At 41.5% G+C, this 19237-nt stretch overlaps 1 protein-coding gene and 1 non-coding gene across 2 annotated transcripts in view; one reads left to right on the top strand and one right to left on the bottom strand.

The window, feature by feature from the left end:
- Nucleotides 1–19237, top strand: part of PTCD2 (pentatricopeptide repeat domain 2) — a 115825-nt gene that overhangs the window by 44036 nt on the left and 52552 nt on the right. The window lies entirely within an intron of this gene.
- Nucleotides 17177–17283, bottom strand: LOC125935935 (U6 spliceosomal RNA). The gene has a single exon (XR_007461895.1). It is a non-coding gene; the product is annotated as a U6 spliceosomal RNA (small nuclear RNA).

Below are 19237 nucleotides of genomic sequence, written 5' to 3' on the forward strand. Positions count from 1 at the left end.
CACTTTTAGGTAAAGTCCACACTGTTTGGAAAGCACATTTTCATCCGTGGTGTCAAAACCTCCAAAAGCACGTAGAAAAGTAAAAGATGCTGGCCCATGATGAGTTTGTCTAGGGTTATTTTGGAAGCCCCTGTAGTATTTAATGATAATGAAAATGTATTTTGTTTCTCCATCTTGTCTCTCAGACTCTCTGTCCAAAACAGTATGTCAAAAGGAAGGAAAAGCAACTAACAAATAGCCCATGACTGGATTTGTTCCAGTCAGATCCAATAAAACAGCCACATCAAGTTGCTAAAGAAATTTACCCACTGACAATGACCACAGCACAGCAGCATTTGTATCATATTCCCCATAGGTACTAAGCTGTTGTGGCTCAGGTTTTGAGAAATTTAACCTGCATGCAAATGTGTGACAGGGCTTTCCTGGCAACCTGTAGTTCAACAAAGAACAGGAAGTGAAACCATCATTGTCACCACAAGGTTTCTTTTACACAAGTTTCCATAACTTAGAGAGGTACCTTGCTGCTTACTCTCTGTCCTATTTCATCTATACTGCTCTACATTATCTCAAAATGAAGACAAGGAAGTACTTGTCTGAGAGGTGAAAGGTCTCAGGAATTGGATGTGACCCCTGGGGAAAAGGAACGGGCACCTCTAAGATTCAGCACCCTCCTGTTTGCCTCAAAACACTGAGATGGGGCCCCAGAAATCATTGCTTTAATTTGCGTATGAAAGATGTCAAAGTTCTAGAAAGTTTCAAGAATACTATTTGATACCATTTGATTTGGGGTTTCTTAGGCAACTTCAGCAGCACATAAGACTAAGGACCATGATGTACAGCTGTCCGAATTGTATCCCAACAATCCCAAGGACGCTTGTCAGAGGGACTAAGTGGAGACTAAAACCCAAGGCTGGATTTTCCTTTTCCTAATTGACCCAAATCCACGGAATGGACAAGTAGGGGATGTCAAAAGTCACCCTGACCCCTTCTTATTGGTTATTACCTCTCTCAAAACTTCCACAGGCTTCTCATCACACTGAGAATCAACTCCAGGGCCACATGGTAACCCAGTCTGGTCCCTTTGACCTCTGCGACCTCAACTCTTACCTTCCTTGCTTGTATCTTTCCTGTTGCACGGGCCTTCTTACTGTCCCAGAAGACCCCCAGCACATTCCTGCTTCAGGGCCTTTGCACTGGCTCTTCCTCTGGCCTGCTCCCTCACTTCATTCAGATGTCTGTCAAATGTCATCTCCTCAGAGAGGCCTTCCCTGACCAACTGCTTTAAATTCCACCTTCTCTTCTTGCTATTCCTTATTCTGCTTTTTTTTTTTTTTTTTACTACTTGAATTTTATATTTAGTTATTTATTATTTGATTTCTCTCTAAAACTGAAAAACTACAGTATGAGGGCTAAATCATAACAGTCCTTTTTATTTACAAAAATGCTGCCTATTTTTGTAAATAAAGTTTTATTAGTATACAGCTGCTCGTGTTCATTTACATGTTGTGTTTGGTTGTTTTATTTAGAGTTAAGTAGTTGCAATAGAGACTGCATAGTCCATGAAGCCAAAAATATTTATTATCTGGCTCTTTACAGAAAAAGCTTGCCAACCGCTGCTCTAGAATGTAAGCCCTATGAGGACAGGGGATTTAATGCCTTTTGCTAACTCCTATATCTCCAACACTCATATTACGTGGCACTTAGTATTTGATAAATATTTATTAAATGGTTGAGCATCTGGATGAATGAGTATCCAAATATATCTAAAAAATTATTTTCTTGATTCAGTAATTACTGAGCACCAACTTGTGCCAGGGATTGGACTCTTTGCAGAAGATAGCACAGTGATAAGAAACCAATAAATTAAATTGTGCTATGAAGAATGTCATGTTCTTCATGACAGTTGTTTTGGGAGCCATAAAGAAAGATACCTGACCAAGGCATCAAAAGATAGTGATCCCTAGGGATGAGTTCTCCAAGCTAAGAGAATTGTGAAGGCATTTCAGGCAGAGGATAGGACATGTATTGGTACAGAGATAGGCAACCACAGTTGTCTAGGGGATCCACAATTTGTGTGGTAAATGAGAGTTGTTTGAAGGAGGTTTGAACAATTTCTTTATAGGTTTGAATAATCACTCTCTTCGTCTTTCTGACTCTTGTTTCCTTGGTTGCTATTTAAAAATTGGAGAAAAGTAATTACTGCCTTCAAAAAGCCTACTATTCTCCTGCTGATGTTTTTGGCCCAACCCAAAACACATTAAGTGTATTTTTTAAAGAGATGTCTGGGATACATTATACCAAGATTTCTCAACCTTGGCACTAATGACGTTTGGACCAATACTTTTTGTTTTGGAGGCATCCTGTGCATTGTAGGAAGTTTAATAACATCCCTGGCCCCTACACCCTAGATGCCAGTAGCACTCCTGCAGTGTGACAATCAAACTGTCTGCAGATATCACTAAATGTCCTGTGGGGGGGCAATATCCCTCTTTTGGTTACTACTGCATTAGATGGTGCCAGTAACCTGCACTGGGAAACCTGGGTCTCTGGAATAAAAACTGCCTATTCTTTTTTATCTCCAGATGATCATCCAACATGAGTATGACAAGTAGCTATAGAATCCGAGAAGTAAATATTAATTACTTCTTTACTTCGTTACCCAAGTGCCATTTCTTCTAGGGGCTCCTGGGGCCTGCGCCATACTGAAATGTGCCAAGTTAACTGTGCCTTAGGACAATAGAACCCTACTCAGCAATCAGCAATAAGAAGGAATATGCTTCTGATAAGTGCAGCAATGTGGATGAGCCTCAAAGACATGATGCTGAGGGAAAGAAGACAGTCTCAAAAGGTTACATACTGCCTGACTTAATTTGTGTGTCTTTCTGGAAAAGGCAAAACTATAGTGAGCACAAATTAGTGGTTACAAGGGCTTAGAGTAGGGAGACTGTGTGACCACAAGGGGAGAGCATGAGAGCTTTGAGGGTGACAGAACTTATGTATCCTGATTGTGGTAGTTGTTACATGAATCCATACAGGCATTAAAACTCATAAAACTGCACATCAAAGAATTTAATTTAACTGTATGTTAATTAAAAAAACATAAGAATTGTTGCTGAAGAATATGATGGGCTTTTAATACTTAGCACATCTATTCTTCTAACCACAGTGAAGTATTGTGCCAGGCACAATGCCTTGACCACTGGTAATTGGAGTGTTCAAGGGAGAGGGGCAAGTAGATATTCTGGAACCAAATGAAGAGCTTCAGCTTCCTTGCTTCGATTCCTCTTTCACTTTCCATAGAACAAGGTGATCTTCACTTCCCAATCCAGGGTTGCCAAACTTCACCCCAGAATTGCTTGAGCCTCCTTGGGCAGAAGAGAGAAAGTATTTTCAAAACATGATGTATATTGGAGCAGGCTTACCACCATCCTTTGGGGTGTATACAACGTCACAACATTGTATCAATCTGACACTGTTGTGTAGTGATAAGAGAGTGCCTAAAAGTGTGGGGCTAGCTTTCTAGGGCCCAGGGTGAGAAAAGGAGCAGAGAGCATAATGAAACGAAGGGACTTGATTTTAAAAGAGATCAGTATCCTATTTTATTATTCATAAGAATAATGTTACCAGATTCATGCATATATGAAATAATTGTTATTTCTGAGGAATTTTGTACTCCCCTTCAATATCTAGTCTGTTCATCTATGATGACAATGGGGCCCAGGGTATATATGGGAAAGTGACCATGACCTTTATCTGGAATACTACCCCATTAGCATCCAGTTCAGGGTAAGGATAGTCAGCATCCTTCTGTGGTCGACATATGTATGAAAAGGACTGTTCACAGGAAAACATTGCTCATCTGCTTATGCAATAATAATAGTAAACCACAGGATTATCACATCAGAAAAGAATGTCCTTGACTTCTCAGAGAATGAAATGTATTGCAACAGTGAACATCAGAACATGTCATCTACCTGGTACTCGTCCTGAAAGCTACACAAAGCACGAATGATGTCACAGTCACAAACATTACACTTCTTTCTCTCTGTCCATCATCATCCAACAGTTACAGCAACATGACTTTGGATGGACAATTGAAGTGTCTCTAAAGTGTTTCAGAGGTTGCCTATTACATCAAGCATCCTCAGGAGCTATTATTTTCCCCTTTGGCTAAATTTAAACTGTGAAAATGAAGTCAAAATGACGGCCTCTCCATGTTTGTATGGTGGGCATAGGACAGGGTGGCAGTGGTAAGAAATATGTTACAGAAGAACTAGCTCAGTTCTAGATGACTAGATGACTTCAGTCTTCTTGAAAGCAGAGCTTTGAACTTTTTAAATTTTTTCATCTTTTAACTTATTCAATTGTCATTACTACTCTCTCTCGCATGATGTAGGGAAAGACTACTTTATGCCCATTTAACAAAAACTAGAGCCAAGACATATGTACTTGAAGAATTTCCCAGAGGTCACATAGGGGGTTAGTGGAAAAACAAGGTGTGAAACCTGTGTCCTGATTCTGGAACCCCATGACTCCATTCGCGAGACCATATTATCAGGTGTCATCCAGCTTCACCAAACATACACCAAAACTAGGAGTTGAAGATGGTTACCCTATGTAGGAATCAGTGGAAGTCCCACTCCTATTCTCAGGCCTATAGGTAGTAATGCATCCATGGTTGAGAAAGTGCCCGATCCCTTTTAAGATGTCTTTCAAGCATCAAGCCTACAAGAAGGGTATTCCTACCCACAAAATAGTGATTACTTTCTTGGTTGAGCCCCACCATACCTTAAATACTTTGTGTATGTACTATCTTTGTGCATGTAACTCTTTAAAAAAATTTTTTTAAGCTTATTTATTTTGAGACAGATCAAGTGGGGGAGGGGCAGAGAGGGAGAGAAAATCCCAAGCAGGCTCTGCACTGTCAGCACAGAGCCCAATGTGGGGCTGGAACTCACAAACCGTGAGATCATGACCTGAGCCAAAACCAAGAGTTGGACGCTCACCCTACTGAGCCACCCAGGCACCCCACATGTAACTCTTTCACATGCCTCAGGGCCTGGTCTTGCTATTCTTGGATTCCTAGATCCTAATAGTCTGTTTCATAGTAGGCACTCAGTGCTTGTGTGATGAAAGAAAAGCGTGGCATGAACTTTTTTTAGAAGTGCAAATCAAGGGCAAAGTGGGCATGGAAAATCCTTGCAAAAGTCATTTACCCTCTCAAAGCCTCAGTTTCCTCATCTGTAAAGTACGGATGATAAGGAATAACCCTTCAGGGTTATTGTATGTAAAATGCTTGGGAAGGTGCCTGTCTCACGGTAAATTCTCAGTAGAGTAGCTCAAGATGGCTCTCAGTGACTTTCACCTCCTCGTATCCACAGTTCTTTTTCACACTGAATAGGGCAAACTATGTGACCAATAGGACATCGGAGCATTGACAGAGTGGCTTATGAGACTAGGTCATAAAAATCATTGAGGCATCCACTTTGTTCTCTCTGGATCATCTGCTCTGGTGGAGAGGAAGACACCATATCATGAAGATACTTCAAGCAGCCCTATCGAGAAGCCCATGTGGTGAAGAACTAGACTTCCTACCAACAGCCAGCATCAAGTCACCATTCATACAAGTGTGCCATCTTGTACTCTGATCCTCCAGCCCCAGTCAGTCCTTCAGATGATGCAACGCTGTCCAACATCTTGACTACAACCTCAAGAGAGACTTAGAGCCAGAAACCCCTGGTTAAGCATGTCCTGGATTCCTGACCCACAGAAATTGTCTGAAATAAATTCTTATTGTTGTGGGTTTTTAAAATTTTTTTTAAATGTTTATTTATTTTTGAGAGAGAGAAAAACAGAACACAAGACAGGGGAGGGACAGAGAGAGAGGGAGACTCAGAATCTGAAGGAGGCTCTAGGCTCTGAGCTATCAGCCCAGAGCCTGATGCAGGGCTTGAACTCACGAGCTCTGAGATCATGACCTGAGCTGAAGTTGGATACTTAACCAACTGAGCTACCCAGGCACCCCATCTTGGGGTAATTTGTTACAGAGCAATAAGTAAACAATACACTGTCATTATATGGTTGTGTGAGTATCAGTAAAGAGATATGTCCCACATGGTCAATCCTGGTTCTTGACCAACCTCAGTTCACAAGAGCTAATGGATAAGGAAGTCTGGTTTTAACCAAATTAGGACTTGTCCTTCCCTCCAACTGAAGAGGTAACTAAGATAGACATTCTCAGCAACCAACTTGAGGAAAGTGAGAAGGTCCCCCTGGTGCTATTTGCCACATTAGACAAATGTTGACTATCACTGCCTAATGTTATTTAATCATGTCAGGCCTATAGGTCAAGTCTCTAAATACAGTTCTGACCCCAAGAGCTAATCTTGGACTCTCTTTTTTCTCCCTGACCCCCTGCAGCTAGCATACCACCCAGACCAGTCCCTTACTTATGTTCACTTTCCCAAGTCTTTTATACCACAAAACTTGGATGAAAATGGCGATGACCTTAAAGGAGACAACGTTTCACTGAACATTGAGAAACCCTCATTTTTTGGGGGGTACACAGGCCTTGGTGATATTTAAAGCTTGAATTATGGGCAGGAAGTTATTTGGCTTTGATTTTTCACATGGTTGTGTTACTGTAACTCAACCTAAGTCCCTCCCTTCCCCAGTGATCGCTGGTATCTCAAAGGATTTGTCAGTTCTGTTAGACTGTTTCATTTTTCAATGAATGCTTTCATTCTTTCCTGCCATCTCCAATTCTTCTGTAGTCCCTGCTCTGCTCAGTTTCTCTCAAGACTAGAGGGTTTGTACCCTAGCCCCCACCCCAAGCAAATACAACGTTTCCAGATAAGTGAATAGTCTGACCCTTAGGTGACCACCGACATTGAAGGCCCCTTGAGGCAGCCTCTATGTAGGAATTTACTTGGTCCCTGGGCAGGAAGATACAACTCTCTGTTGTACTCAAAAGCATTCCTTGACTATGAAAAATGCATGTCTCAAGATGGGGAATATGAGCCCTCCTTCACATCAGAGAGTCCTTTGCCTACTTGGAATCCCTCTTCCTGCTGAGAGGATGGCACAGACACAGTCTACTCTCATTGTTCAAGAATCCCACAATTCCCTTTGTTTTCTAGAGAGCTTAAATCAACAGATCTACCATGGCTAGTCTTCCCTGGATCCTGGAATTCCTACAGACAGAAACCGTATAGATATGACCATCACAACTACCCTGGATTAGGACTAAATATCAACAAAACTGTGCACAAAGCTTGCCTGGACCAACTCCATTATGTTGAAAAGATCCTATTTTTCACTATTCCTACCTAAAACTCTTTTAACCCTTATATCCACCCAATTTATCTGTGACGGGATCAAGAGGAAGACATGGTGATTCTAGCCACCAGATTAAGCAATTAGTTTAAGGTTCACCCAGCACCTGGCCTTCTCCCATGTCTGACAGCAGAGCCCCATGACTTGATGGCTAGGACCTGCTTCCACATCCAGAGAGTCCCCAGAAAAGGCAGCTTTTTAAGGAATCCATGGGTCTCATATTGTCTGAAACATCTAATGGCCTATGCTTTAAGCACTAGACAATACATGAGTTGACTTCAGCACTCATCAGAGAAACCACTGGGTAAAGATTGTATCCTTGAGGTTGTTAAATAGAATTCAGAATTTTAACAACTTAGCTCTGCTTCAATAATGACTGTTAACTATGAAAGGACAAATTTTCTCTGTACCTAAACTTAAGGAAAAAGTATTCAGTGTTGGCTCCTAGCATAGTGCGGTACACATTGAGGGAAACCAATTAAGGTTTTTGATTTGGTTTCATTAATATTTCATTAAGTGGGAGGAATCACCAGTTTAACTTTTGCACAGAGGACTTCTTCCTCTGTTTTGTCAAGGTTGTAAGTTTGTTTTAGGACTTGAGCTATTTCAAGGAAGAGAGGCTCCAAGTTTAGCCTTGGGTAAAAGGAAAAGGCAGGTCAACCTGTCACCATTTTTATCCACTGGGTTTCCACCTATATTATTATTACATGACCCCTTGGGATCTAGGGGTTAAACTCCATCTTCTTTAGTCTTCTCTGCAATAAAGCTTACAAACCAACTCACCTCTAAACGTGATACTTAATCTCTAGTGACAGAAAGACTTGTTTCAGTGCCAACATTATTTATGTTGTTTGGCATGCCCAAATTAAATAAATAGCCCTGATAGCTGCAAAATGCCAGGAAGAAAATAAAATTTACGGATTTTCACTCTTCCCAAGATAAATCCACGAGTAGCTTAGCCAGACTGCTAGCAACTTCTTGTAAGCAATTTCATGGTAATTTTACTATAGAAAAGAAAAAGGAGAAATAGAAGGTAAAGTCCTAGGAACTTCTCCTTTATCTCAGTCGTCCATCTCTTCTCACACTTGGAGTGACAGGAACAGAGAACAAGGATGGAAATGATATGAATGATACATATACAAAATCTCACTAGTGGTTAAGACTTTCAGGGGAAATTTAGACCACAGCCTCAGCTTCCCAGTGCTCACTACCCTTTGGAGTAGTTCTGTTTTTAAAAATAATAATAAAAAAATGCAACACTTGGAAGCTTCGAATTGGAAACATTATGAGAAATGAACAGCATTTCTCTCCATCAAAGGTGATGCTTTATAGGAGAGCTCATTTCCCAGAGGACTGACAGTTCCAAGCTTGTGACTGTCACAGAGAAGACGAGGAGGTAGAGGACTTGAAAGGGGTCCCTGCTTGAGACGATGAAGCCAGCTGTGAGACATGCTCTAAGATTACAGGGACCCGCCAAAGCTATGTGTGCCTAAATCACCTCAAGTCTTTTCCTATTCCTATCCTTCTGACACCTGTCTCCAGACTAATCCTTGTAATCTAAACAGCTGCCTTGGTCACATCATGCTTCGTCTTTAGTAACTCCCCAAGGCCTCCAAAAATGTCAGTTACACCCTAGGCTGGCCTTTATATTGTGCAAGAATCTGACTGCCTCTGACATTTAATCTCCCTCTCTCTTCTGCAGGAATCTGCCACTCCTGTCAAGAGTCTCTGCCTCACTTCCTATTTGCCTGCCTCTGTACCTTTACCTGTGATGGTCTCTATTCTCTTCACCCGGTATAGCCTCCTCTTCCTACCCCGCTCCTCAACACTCAACTCCAAAGCCTGATACAGAGAGTGGGATTCGGAATTAGGTAGATCTGGGTCAAATTTTAGCCCCACTACCTGCTTGCTGTGTGTCATTGGGCAAGTGCCTTATCTTCTAGGAACCTCTGTTCCCTCAACCATAAAATGAGAATGTTCACATCAGGTTCATGATATATGCTCAGTAAAGCTTAATTCCTTTTTTCTGCATATCTACCCAACCCCACACACATTCCCAAGGTCCTAACTCCTATCAAATGGGCCACAAAATATGGTTTACATATGACAATAAGACTTAGGTGCAGTAAAGTTATCAGCAAGGAATGGGCCAGGTCAGGAATGTAAAAATCACAAGACCCTCTCAGGACAAAACTCAGAGGCCAAGGCACATGGGTTCATTTCTGGCAATGACACACTGAAATTTCAGTTTCAAGGGAATGAACCCAATACAAGTACTTGGAAAAGAGCCAACCAGTCCACAGTTGGGAAATCACAGTATTGCCAGAACTCCCTGTTAGATAGTTGAAAAAATTCCTGAATAACACATTTTTCTAATACCTTAAAAATTGACAAAAGAGGCCAGTTGACAGATTCAGTTCCATGATACTTGAATCTTAAAAAGAAAAAAAAAAGCAGAGACATTAGATGTGCTTATGATTCCTCAGCCCCTTTGAAAGAAATCGACCCATTAACAGACCCTAAATTGGCAGTCAGTGTCATGTGAGGGAACCCCTCTTTGTGCACATCTGATTGGTGCAGGGATGGGCACCTGACCGAGGGGCAGCCAATCCCATAGTCTGGAGGCTAACTATGACTTATGTTCCAGTGCAAAAATATGAGCTAAGCCAATCAGATTCCCTGTCTTTCAAGAATTGGAACTAGGAAACACAGAAGGAATGAGCCTGTAGCAACAAGAGCAGAACCCGTGAGGATGCCCTGAGGGAGAGTCAGGGACATGGTAAGCAAAAGCCATGAGAAAGCCAGAGTTAAAGCTCAGAAACATCTTATAAACAGGATCAGCCAATTTAGTAGAGTGAGGAGAACTGAACAGAAGCACAAGCAGAAGCGAGAAGCCATAAGAAAGGGATAGAGAGAGCAGTGGGTCACTGGAGTTGACCAGTTCCTCAGGCTGTCTCAGTCTTTGGAGCTGTCTCAGTTCCTACAGTAAAACCCCCATCTCAAGCTAGCTTACATGAGTATTCCTTATAAACAAAAGAACCAGCTTACACAGTAGGAAAGCAGTGAGATATTTTACTACTTGAAGAATATAAATGCACCTATTCTGAATACACACACTATTCCACAAGTCACAAAACCAATAAGACCATGAGGATTATTCATTTTCAATAAGACACAATAAGTGCAGGGTTAGACTACCTTACAGTACAGATTAATGTTTTCTCAGAGCACTGGCAGCAGGGAGTCTCTTATCGCTTCACTTCTGAAGGAAACCACCACAGTCTGACACTTTGAAAATGTTCCCACCTCTCTGAGGACTGGGACCATCCCTGGTGGGAACGCCAGGGTGACTTGGAAGAGAGAGCCGTCTTTGGCAATGAGAAAGCATGCCACCTGTGCCCTGTGATTAGTGACCCCGAGCAAGTCACTTCAACTCTCTGAGTGTCAGTTTCTTCCCTTGTGACATCTGATCGCTAAAGTGACTTCTGGAATTAATAACATATTAATCTTCTAGGTAGAATTCTTCCTCCAGTTAGATAAGAAAGAGACAGCCTAGAAAGAAAAGAAAGACTCTGTCTAGGTGGCACACACGACCCCTCTGGGTCTCGCCCATAAAACAAGGGAAGTGGTTTGTGCCTTATCAAAAGGGCATTTTCATTCCAAATGCCCGGATTCTAAGATCTCCAAACATCCCAAATCTATGACTCCAATGACTCCTTACATTTCTATTTAAAATTCCTTACCTTGTTTTTCTTTCTTATCCCTGATGATCCGGAAAGCAGTCTGTGACACAATTCTTAGGAAAACTTACTATTTCAGGTTGTCCAGCTACAGGCTAAGTATAAAAATGTTGGGGGGAAATCTGGTGTTTTTCAGTCCAAAGCTAGTTGGAACAGACACATGAACTAATTTAGGTTCCTAGTGGCACAAATTCTCCCGGTTGCTGATGGAGAACTGTGAAGTTGAAATAGGAAGACAGACCATATTCAAAAGGCAAGATGTATCTCCTTCCCAGAAAACCATAAATCCATAAATAGAAAATGAAAGCATGGAGCCCAAAGCATTCCACATGGCCTTTAAAATTTTCTTCTTTAAAAGATTAAATTGGTGGAAATTAAGAATTTGGGGGTCCACAGATCAAGGAGGTACGGGTCAACAGAATAAGGTCAGGAAAAAATATAGGTAATTATAAAAGAAATTAAATGCCCTGCAGTTTTAGTAAAACCTGAAAGGCCCAAATGACTCCAAGATACTGAAGGTCATTGACTTTCACTGCTCCTCCAACACAGCAAATGCTCTACTAAAACGATGCACAACACTACAGTAAAATTTTTAGTGGCCCAGAGATGCAGTTGACCTAAAGTATTCAGATACAAAAGGTGTGAACTGATAATTCACATAATAAATACCTACAGGAAAGAAAGGTATGAAAAGGTGTTCAGTCCCAGTAATAAATAAAATTTTAAATGAGATTTTTTTTTTTTAGGCCATCAGATTGGCAACAAATAAATTGCATCCAGGCTGCTAAGGGGGTAAGCAAATAAGCCAATCTTGTATGCAGCATAATTTTAAATCTGCATAGCCATTGACTTAGTGATAGCAATCCTAGGAATTAAGCCATCAGAAATTTTTCTATGGCATTTATTTAACAATGTCCATTTGCTCTTAATAGCAAAAATCAGGAAATTACTTGCATCAAAATTGGATTGGTTCAACAAATTTTGTACATCCAAATAATAGAGTGCTATATATAGCTCTTTTTAAAGCAATGAACTATATCTAAATGTACTGATGTGGGAAGATCTCTATGTGAAAAAACAAGTTTTGGAAGAGAATCCATAGTATGATCCAATTTCTTTAAAAGGTGCACGAGTGAGTACATGTGCATGGGCACACACAGATGCACACAGTGCTCTGAAAGGTCCCTTCCTGCTTCCACCCTCACAACTTGCCAGGTTCACCTCACATGCCTTTTTCTAGCATATACGGAGTCCCCAGCATCTCTACCACGTCCAGCATTCTCTTAAGAACACATGTTCTCTCAGCCCTGCCCCCGCCCCCTCAATGCCTGGCTCCTTCCTAACCTTAATCCTCTGTTAATGCAGGAATCTGGGAGATTAGATACCAAAGTGTGAACATGGTTATCTGTGAGGCTGAGATGACAGAGTATTTTTTTTTTAGTTTATTTATTTATTTTGAGAGAGAAAGAGAAAGTATGGGGGGGGGGGGGGAAGATAGGGAGAGAGAAAGAGAGAATCCCAGGCAGGCTTCCCGCTGTCTGCACAGAACCCAATGTGGGGCTCCAACTCACAAACTATGAGTTCATGACCTGAGCCTAAGTTGGATGCTTAACCAACTGAGCCACCCAGGTAGCCCAGGATGACAGAGTATTTTTCCCTTTCTGTATCATACTTTCCAGTACTATTTGAATTTCCAATAATGATAATTTTTTATGATTCATAATCAAGAAGAAGCCACTGTAAATATAAAGAATGAAACTGAAAAATCAAATGATCAGATTTTACCTCTTCCTTACTACTATTACTACATTCAGTCTCCCAATTCCTCCAGTTCCAGTCAGATATCACCTATCTGTGGACTAAAAATCTCCAAATAAAGCTTCCCAGGAAAATCTAGGATAGAGGGAGTGAGACAGAGAGGAAAAGGAAGAGATGATTTACCAATGATATTTAAAAAGATGGTGCTACTTGCACATTTCAAGTTAGGAGACTAGGGTATTTTCAGTCCTATGGCATGAAAGCTGAAGCTTTGGTTCATTGTTCAACTGCTCAGAGAACCTAAACAGAGAAATAACTTCAACAGCTGCCTCAATGTATTCTTTTAATTACATTATGTAATTATATTATCAAGGCCCTCCCACCCCAACCAAGCCAAAAATTTTGTTTCAAAGAATACCCTTTTTTTAATTGTAAAATGAAACAAAGCCCCATCACTTAGTTAATATCATACAGATTGAAGAAGTATGATATATTTGAAAAACCCTAAGTATCAGAGCATCTGGATATAATCTGACTTCTATGGTAAAATGGGATGCTCATGTTAGTGTCTCCCACTTCAAATATAGGAGGTTCATCTTTAATTTCTTCCTCTCCAGCATGTGTTGATCTCCCCACCCTCCATCCAGTGAGTCTCCAGGCTCTGTTGATTCTTGTCCCTAGGTGCCTCGCAAACCCATTCACTGGCACTGCTCCACCTTAGGTCAACATTCTCCCTCACCTGAACCACAGCCTCCTTCCTATCTTGTCGTCTTAGTCTGAGCAGTCTATTCACACTATAGCTGGGCTAATGTTTTTCAGTCCAAAATGTGACCTCGTCTTTTCTCTGCTTTAATCCCTTTGGTGCTTTCCCAGTGCTCACAAGACAAAGTCCAAACTCTGAGTCAAATTGAGGCTTAAGGCAGCTTTCCTACTAGGACCACCTTGATTAAAGCAGTGATTCTCAATCCTAAGGTTTACCCAAAAAATTTAATTCTGATGCATTTTGAAAATTCATCCCATAAGATTGTGCCCTACTTGTCCAGATGCCTATACTTAGAGAAGCACTGATGAGACATAAGGAATAAGGAAAGTCAGAGGTACAGGTGTGGGTGCTAGCTGGAATTTTACATTAACCAAAGGTGGCTTTCTAGTCCAGTTAAATCACTGTTCTCGGGATCTGCACCAAAAAAGACTCATTTCATCTCATCCTCTGGCCCAGGAGGAAGGTTCTAGTCACATGCTCCACCGAGGGGCTCTTTTAAAAAGCAGTGCAGGGTCACCTGGGTGGCTCAGTCATTTGAGCATCTGACTTTGTCTCAAGTCATGTTTGCAAGGCTGGTGAATTCGAGCCCTGCTTTTGGCTCTGTGCTGACAGCTCAGAGCCTGGAACTTGTGTCTTCCTCTCTCTCTGCCACTTTCCTGCTTGTGCTCTCTCTCTCTCTCTCAAAAATAAATAAACATTAAAAATTTTTTAAAACAATACAAATATTGAATCTTTCCTGTTGGAGGTTTATAAAAAGTGAATATTAAGCAGCAGTGTGGCAATTTTAATTTGGAAATTAATCCGTTTTCAAAATCCAAGAGCAAGATTCCACAAAGGCAGGACCAAATCATATAAATACTGAGTCTCCATCACTTCCCCAGCCCTTGTTCAAACACATAACACATGGTGGGTCAGGGGCAGGAGCAGGAAGTACACTGCATAGATTGCCTTTATCCCAGAATTTCTCATTGAGCTTATTATCTCTCTGCCTTCATGTAGGACTGAAAAATGATTTCAGACAACATGCATCTATTGAATGTTTGAAAAAGACGAGGAGAGAGTGTCTCTTAGGTAACTATGCATTATAATTTCTAGGTCTTATTACAAGGGCACTTTGTATCTATACTAATTATCTCCTTTTGTCATTATTATTCTTCAAACTAGATGGACGTAGGCTTGAATACCATCCTGTAGAGCTACTAGTTTTATGATTCTGGTCAATTTACCTACCCTCCCCTTGTCTGTTCTCTGGTTATTCTTTTTATTTAAAATAAGTAGGTAGGACCTGGGAAAAAACAAGTCAGTTGCCCAGTGAAAGTTATTGCCTTTCATTTCCCCTCTCCCCACTTCCCAACATGTACCATAGCATCAGCTCCGGAGAGTATTTGTGCAGTTGATAATCTCCTTTTGGTCTAGAATTAGCATGCATTTTCTTACAGTTACACACTCTGGGATAATGTCAGTTCGAAGGAAACGTTTGGTCCCTGCATGGTCCAGTGGAGTATCGTCTAAGAGAGCTACTTGTTAGCTGTCAAGGGGCCTTTCAAAGTGGCATTTATTCCGTGGGAATTCACGGTGGTCCAAGACCTCATCTTCAGCCTTGCAGTCATGGAACCTGATTTGTCCTATACTGCTGGAGGGTCTCTCCTTCCCAGGAACTCTGTGTTAACTGTAGTCACAGAGAATGATACATACAAACCGGAATGCTGATTCTTTAGCTTACAGTGAAAACTATACCAGTGGTGGTGATGGTGGTGGTGATGCTAGTGGAGAAGGGCGGACAATTGACTCGAGGTACAAAACAAGGGAAATTGGCTCCACAATGTCAGTTTTTAGCAGGCCCTGACAGCATCCTCCCTCCTCTCACAACTAGAGCTTGCTGAGGTGGCCACCTCCTGCTTCTCGTGTTCTAGATTCCATTTTCTATGTTCTAGTCCATGCCTTTCTGTTCATGCATCTTTCTCCAACTAAAGCACAATAACATTCCAGTCCTGTCATTGAGTTCTCTGGGGGTGAAATCCTGGGTGCCCTCTACTCTCAAGTCACGCAGTTAGACTCCGTGGTCTACTCCTCACTACATCAGAATGCTTTTTCCTCTGGCCAATGTTTCCTTCTTTATGAGGGAAGATCAAACATTACAGTGGCCTGGACTTTCTTTTTTATTTATTATTTATTATTTTTTTTTAATATGAAATTTATTGTCAAATTGGTTTCCATACAACACCCAGTGCTCCTCCCAACAGGTGCCCTCCTCAGTGCCCATCATCCATCCTTCCCTCCCTCCCACTCCCCATCAACCCTCAGTTTATTCTCAGGTTTCACTCCCCCTTCACTCACCCCCTCCCCTCCTCACCCTCCAGGAAGATAGAGTGGCTTCTCTACTTGGTAACTTTGGGGGACAAATGGGTATACAAGGGCAGCTCCTTTTTTTCTCTTTGGCAGTAGACCTGCTCACAGAGAGTGGGATTTCTCCTGTGTGCCAAAGGTCATGCTTCCCATGTGAGAGGTCCAGCACTGCCTGAGTGGGAAAGTCTACCTCCTTATGGGGTTCAGTATTAGGGAGCCCCTCCCAAAGATAAAAGCCTTGTTACCTGATGTAGGTTTCTTCATGAAAAAGGTGACCCCCATCTATGTTTCTTATTTCTCAGTTGTTTCAGAAGTTGAGCAGGGGCTAAATAATGCTATTTATTAGGCCCTATCAAGCATCCTGTGGCTGTTAGATGTTCACCACAGCTGCTGCCACTTCTTGCAGCACTATGCTGATCAACTCTCCTCATTCATGTGGGAGGTTGGGCTTCAGGTGCTAAGACTGGGACAGTCCCAGGCAAATCAGCATGATTGGTTACCCTACGGGGCCCACAGGAAGAATGTATTTCCCACTCTCTCTTGCAGTGGGTTGAAACCATGGAATGTGGGTGTTAGTGAGGCCCTGTTGTATTTTCCATTACCCTCTATGCCCTCTTTCTTTTTTATCTGAATGCCTGAAGGTAAAAGACACCAAGGTGGTGGGGCCATTCAATGGAAGAAGCCTAGGCCCTTGAATCAACACTTGGAGGAAAGCCTCACAATCCATATCAGATGTGATGAGAGTGATAAATAAAGTCTTAATTGTGTTAAGTGGCTGAGATTTGGGGATTATTTGTTTCAGCAGTGAGCCTGTTCTGTAAAGAGCTCTCTATCTTATGTTGGGGAGCTGAATGTTGATTTCAGAGGAAAGCCTGATTTGCTTGTGGCTGAGTCCTACAACACTGTATTATCCTTTTACGGGTGGCATTTTGGAAGAAGTTCAAAGGTCAGGTGATCTGTATATCTGTGGTGTGCGTTCAGATCCAGTCCTTAAGTAGCTACAAAACCTTGGACCAATCACTTGGCTTTCTGAGCCTTATTCTTCCCATAATTTAAATTAAGGGGATAGATTTTATCAGTGGTTTATAAATATTTTTGGGTCACAATCCCTTGAAAATCTGTTGAAGGCTGTGTTCCCTTTCTCCAGAAAAATACACATACATCAGATCTTTGTAAACTGTCAGGAGGTTCCTATATTCACCTGAGAGTTGTCTTTTTTTTTTTTTTCAATATAAAAAATATGGAACGCTTCACGAATTTGCGTGTCATCCTTGTGCAGGGGCCATGCTAATCTTCTCTGTATCGTTCCAATTTTAGTATATGTGCTGCCGAAGCGAGCACGAGAGTTGTCTTTTTAATCTCCCTCTTAGGGGTGCCTGGGTGGCTCAGTCGGTTGAGCATTCGACTTCAGCTCAGGTCGTGATCCCACAGTTCATGAGTTCAGGCCCTGCATCGGGCTCTGTGCTGACAGCTCAGAGCCTGGAGCCTGCTTTTGCTTTTGTATCTCCCTCTCTCTCTGCCCCTAACCCACTCGCATTCTGTCTCTGTCTCTCTCAAAAATAAATAAACATTAAAAAAAAATTTTAACCTCCCACTGCATGTCCCCGCTCTGAGCTAGAATCTGTTGCTTTCAACACTTAATAAATGAAAAAATTTATGAAGGTCCTACTGTGTGCCAGTCACCATCCTGAGTTTTGGTGTTAAAATGGGGAACAGAATGGATGTGGTCTATCCTTCATGAAATTCACATTCTAATCTTATTATCAAGTCTTATTTTTGCATTCCTGGGAAGACTCTGAATAGTATCTGACCACAGCACATTTTTATGACAGAGAAGGCTCTGAGCCTTGGAATCAGGCAGATCTGGGAGGAATCTCAGCTCTGCCACTTACCGGCTGTGTGACCGTAGACAAGCCAACTAACTGCTCTGAGTCACAGTTGTCTTTTTTTTTTTTAATTAAATTAAATTTAATTTAGTCCTCATATGAGTGAAGTCATGATATTTGTCTTTCTCTGACTAATTTCGCTCAGCATGATACCTTCTAGCTGCATCCACGTAGTTGCAAATGGCAAGATTTCATTCTTTTTGATCGCTGAGTAATACTCCAATGTATATATATACACCACATCTTCTTTATCCATTCATCCATCGATGGACATTTGGGCTCTTTCCATACTTTGGCTATTGTTGATAGTGCTGCTATACACATCGGGGTGCATGTGCCCCTTCACAACAGCACACCTGTTTCGCTTGGATAAATACCTAGTAGTCCAATTGCTAGGTCATAGGGTAGTTCTATTTTTAGTTTTTTGAGGAACCTCCATACTGTTTTCCAGAGTGGCTGCACCAGCTTGCATTCCCACCAACAATGCAAAAGAGATCCTCTCTCTTCACATCCTTGCCAACATCTGTTGTTGCCTGAGTTATTAATGTAAGCCATTCTGACAGGTGTGAGGTTGTATCTCCCTGTGTTTTGATTTGTATTTCCCTGATGATGAGTGATATTGAGCATTTTTCCATGTGTCGGTTGGCGATCTGGATGTCTTCTTTGGAGAAGTGTCTGTTCATGTCTTTTGCCCATTTCTTCACCAGATTATTTGGTTTTTGGGTGTTGAGTTTGATAAGTTCTCTATAGATTTTGGATACTAAACCTGTATCTGATATGTCGTTTGCAAATATCTTCTCCCATTCCATCAGTTGCCTTTTAGTTTTGCTGATTGTTTCCTTCCCTGTGCAGAAGCTTTTATTTTGATGAGGTCCCAGTAGTTCATTTTTGTTTTGGTTTCCCTTGCCTCCGGAGACGTGTTGAGTAAGAAGTTGCTGCGACCTATATCAGAGAAATTTTGCCTGCTTTCTCCTTGAGGATTTTGATGGCTTCCTGTCTTGCATTTAGGTCTTTCATCCATTTTGAGTTTATTTTTGTGTATGGTGTAAGAAAGTGGTACAGGTTCATTCTTCTGCATGTTGCTGTCCAGTTTTCCCAGCACCACTTGCTGAAGAGACTGTCTTTATTCCATCAGATATTCTTTCCTGCTTTGTCAAAGATTACTTGGCCATACATTTGTGGGTCCATTTCTGTATTCTCTATTCTGTTCCATTGATTTGAGTGCCTGTTTTTGTGCCAGTACCATACTGTCTTGATGATTACAGCTTTGTAATACAACTTGAAGTCCAGGATTGTGATGCCTCCTGCTTTGGTTTTCTTTTTCAAGATTGCTTTGGCTACACGGGGTCTTTTCTGGTTCCATACAAATTTTAAGGTTGTTTGTTCTAGCTCTGTGAAGAATGCTGGTG

Source organism: Panthera uncia, assembly GCF_023721935.1.
Source record: "Panthera uncia isolate 11264 chromosome A1 unlocalized genomic scaffold, Puncia_PCG_1.0 HiC_scaffold_17, whole genome shotgun sequence".
In the NCBI taxonomy this organism is placed as follows: domain Eukaryota; kingdom Metazoa; phylum Chordata; class Mammalia; order Carnivora; family Felidae; genus Panthera; species Panthera uncia.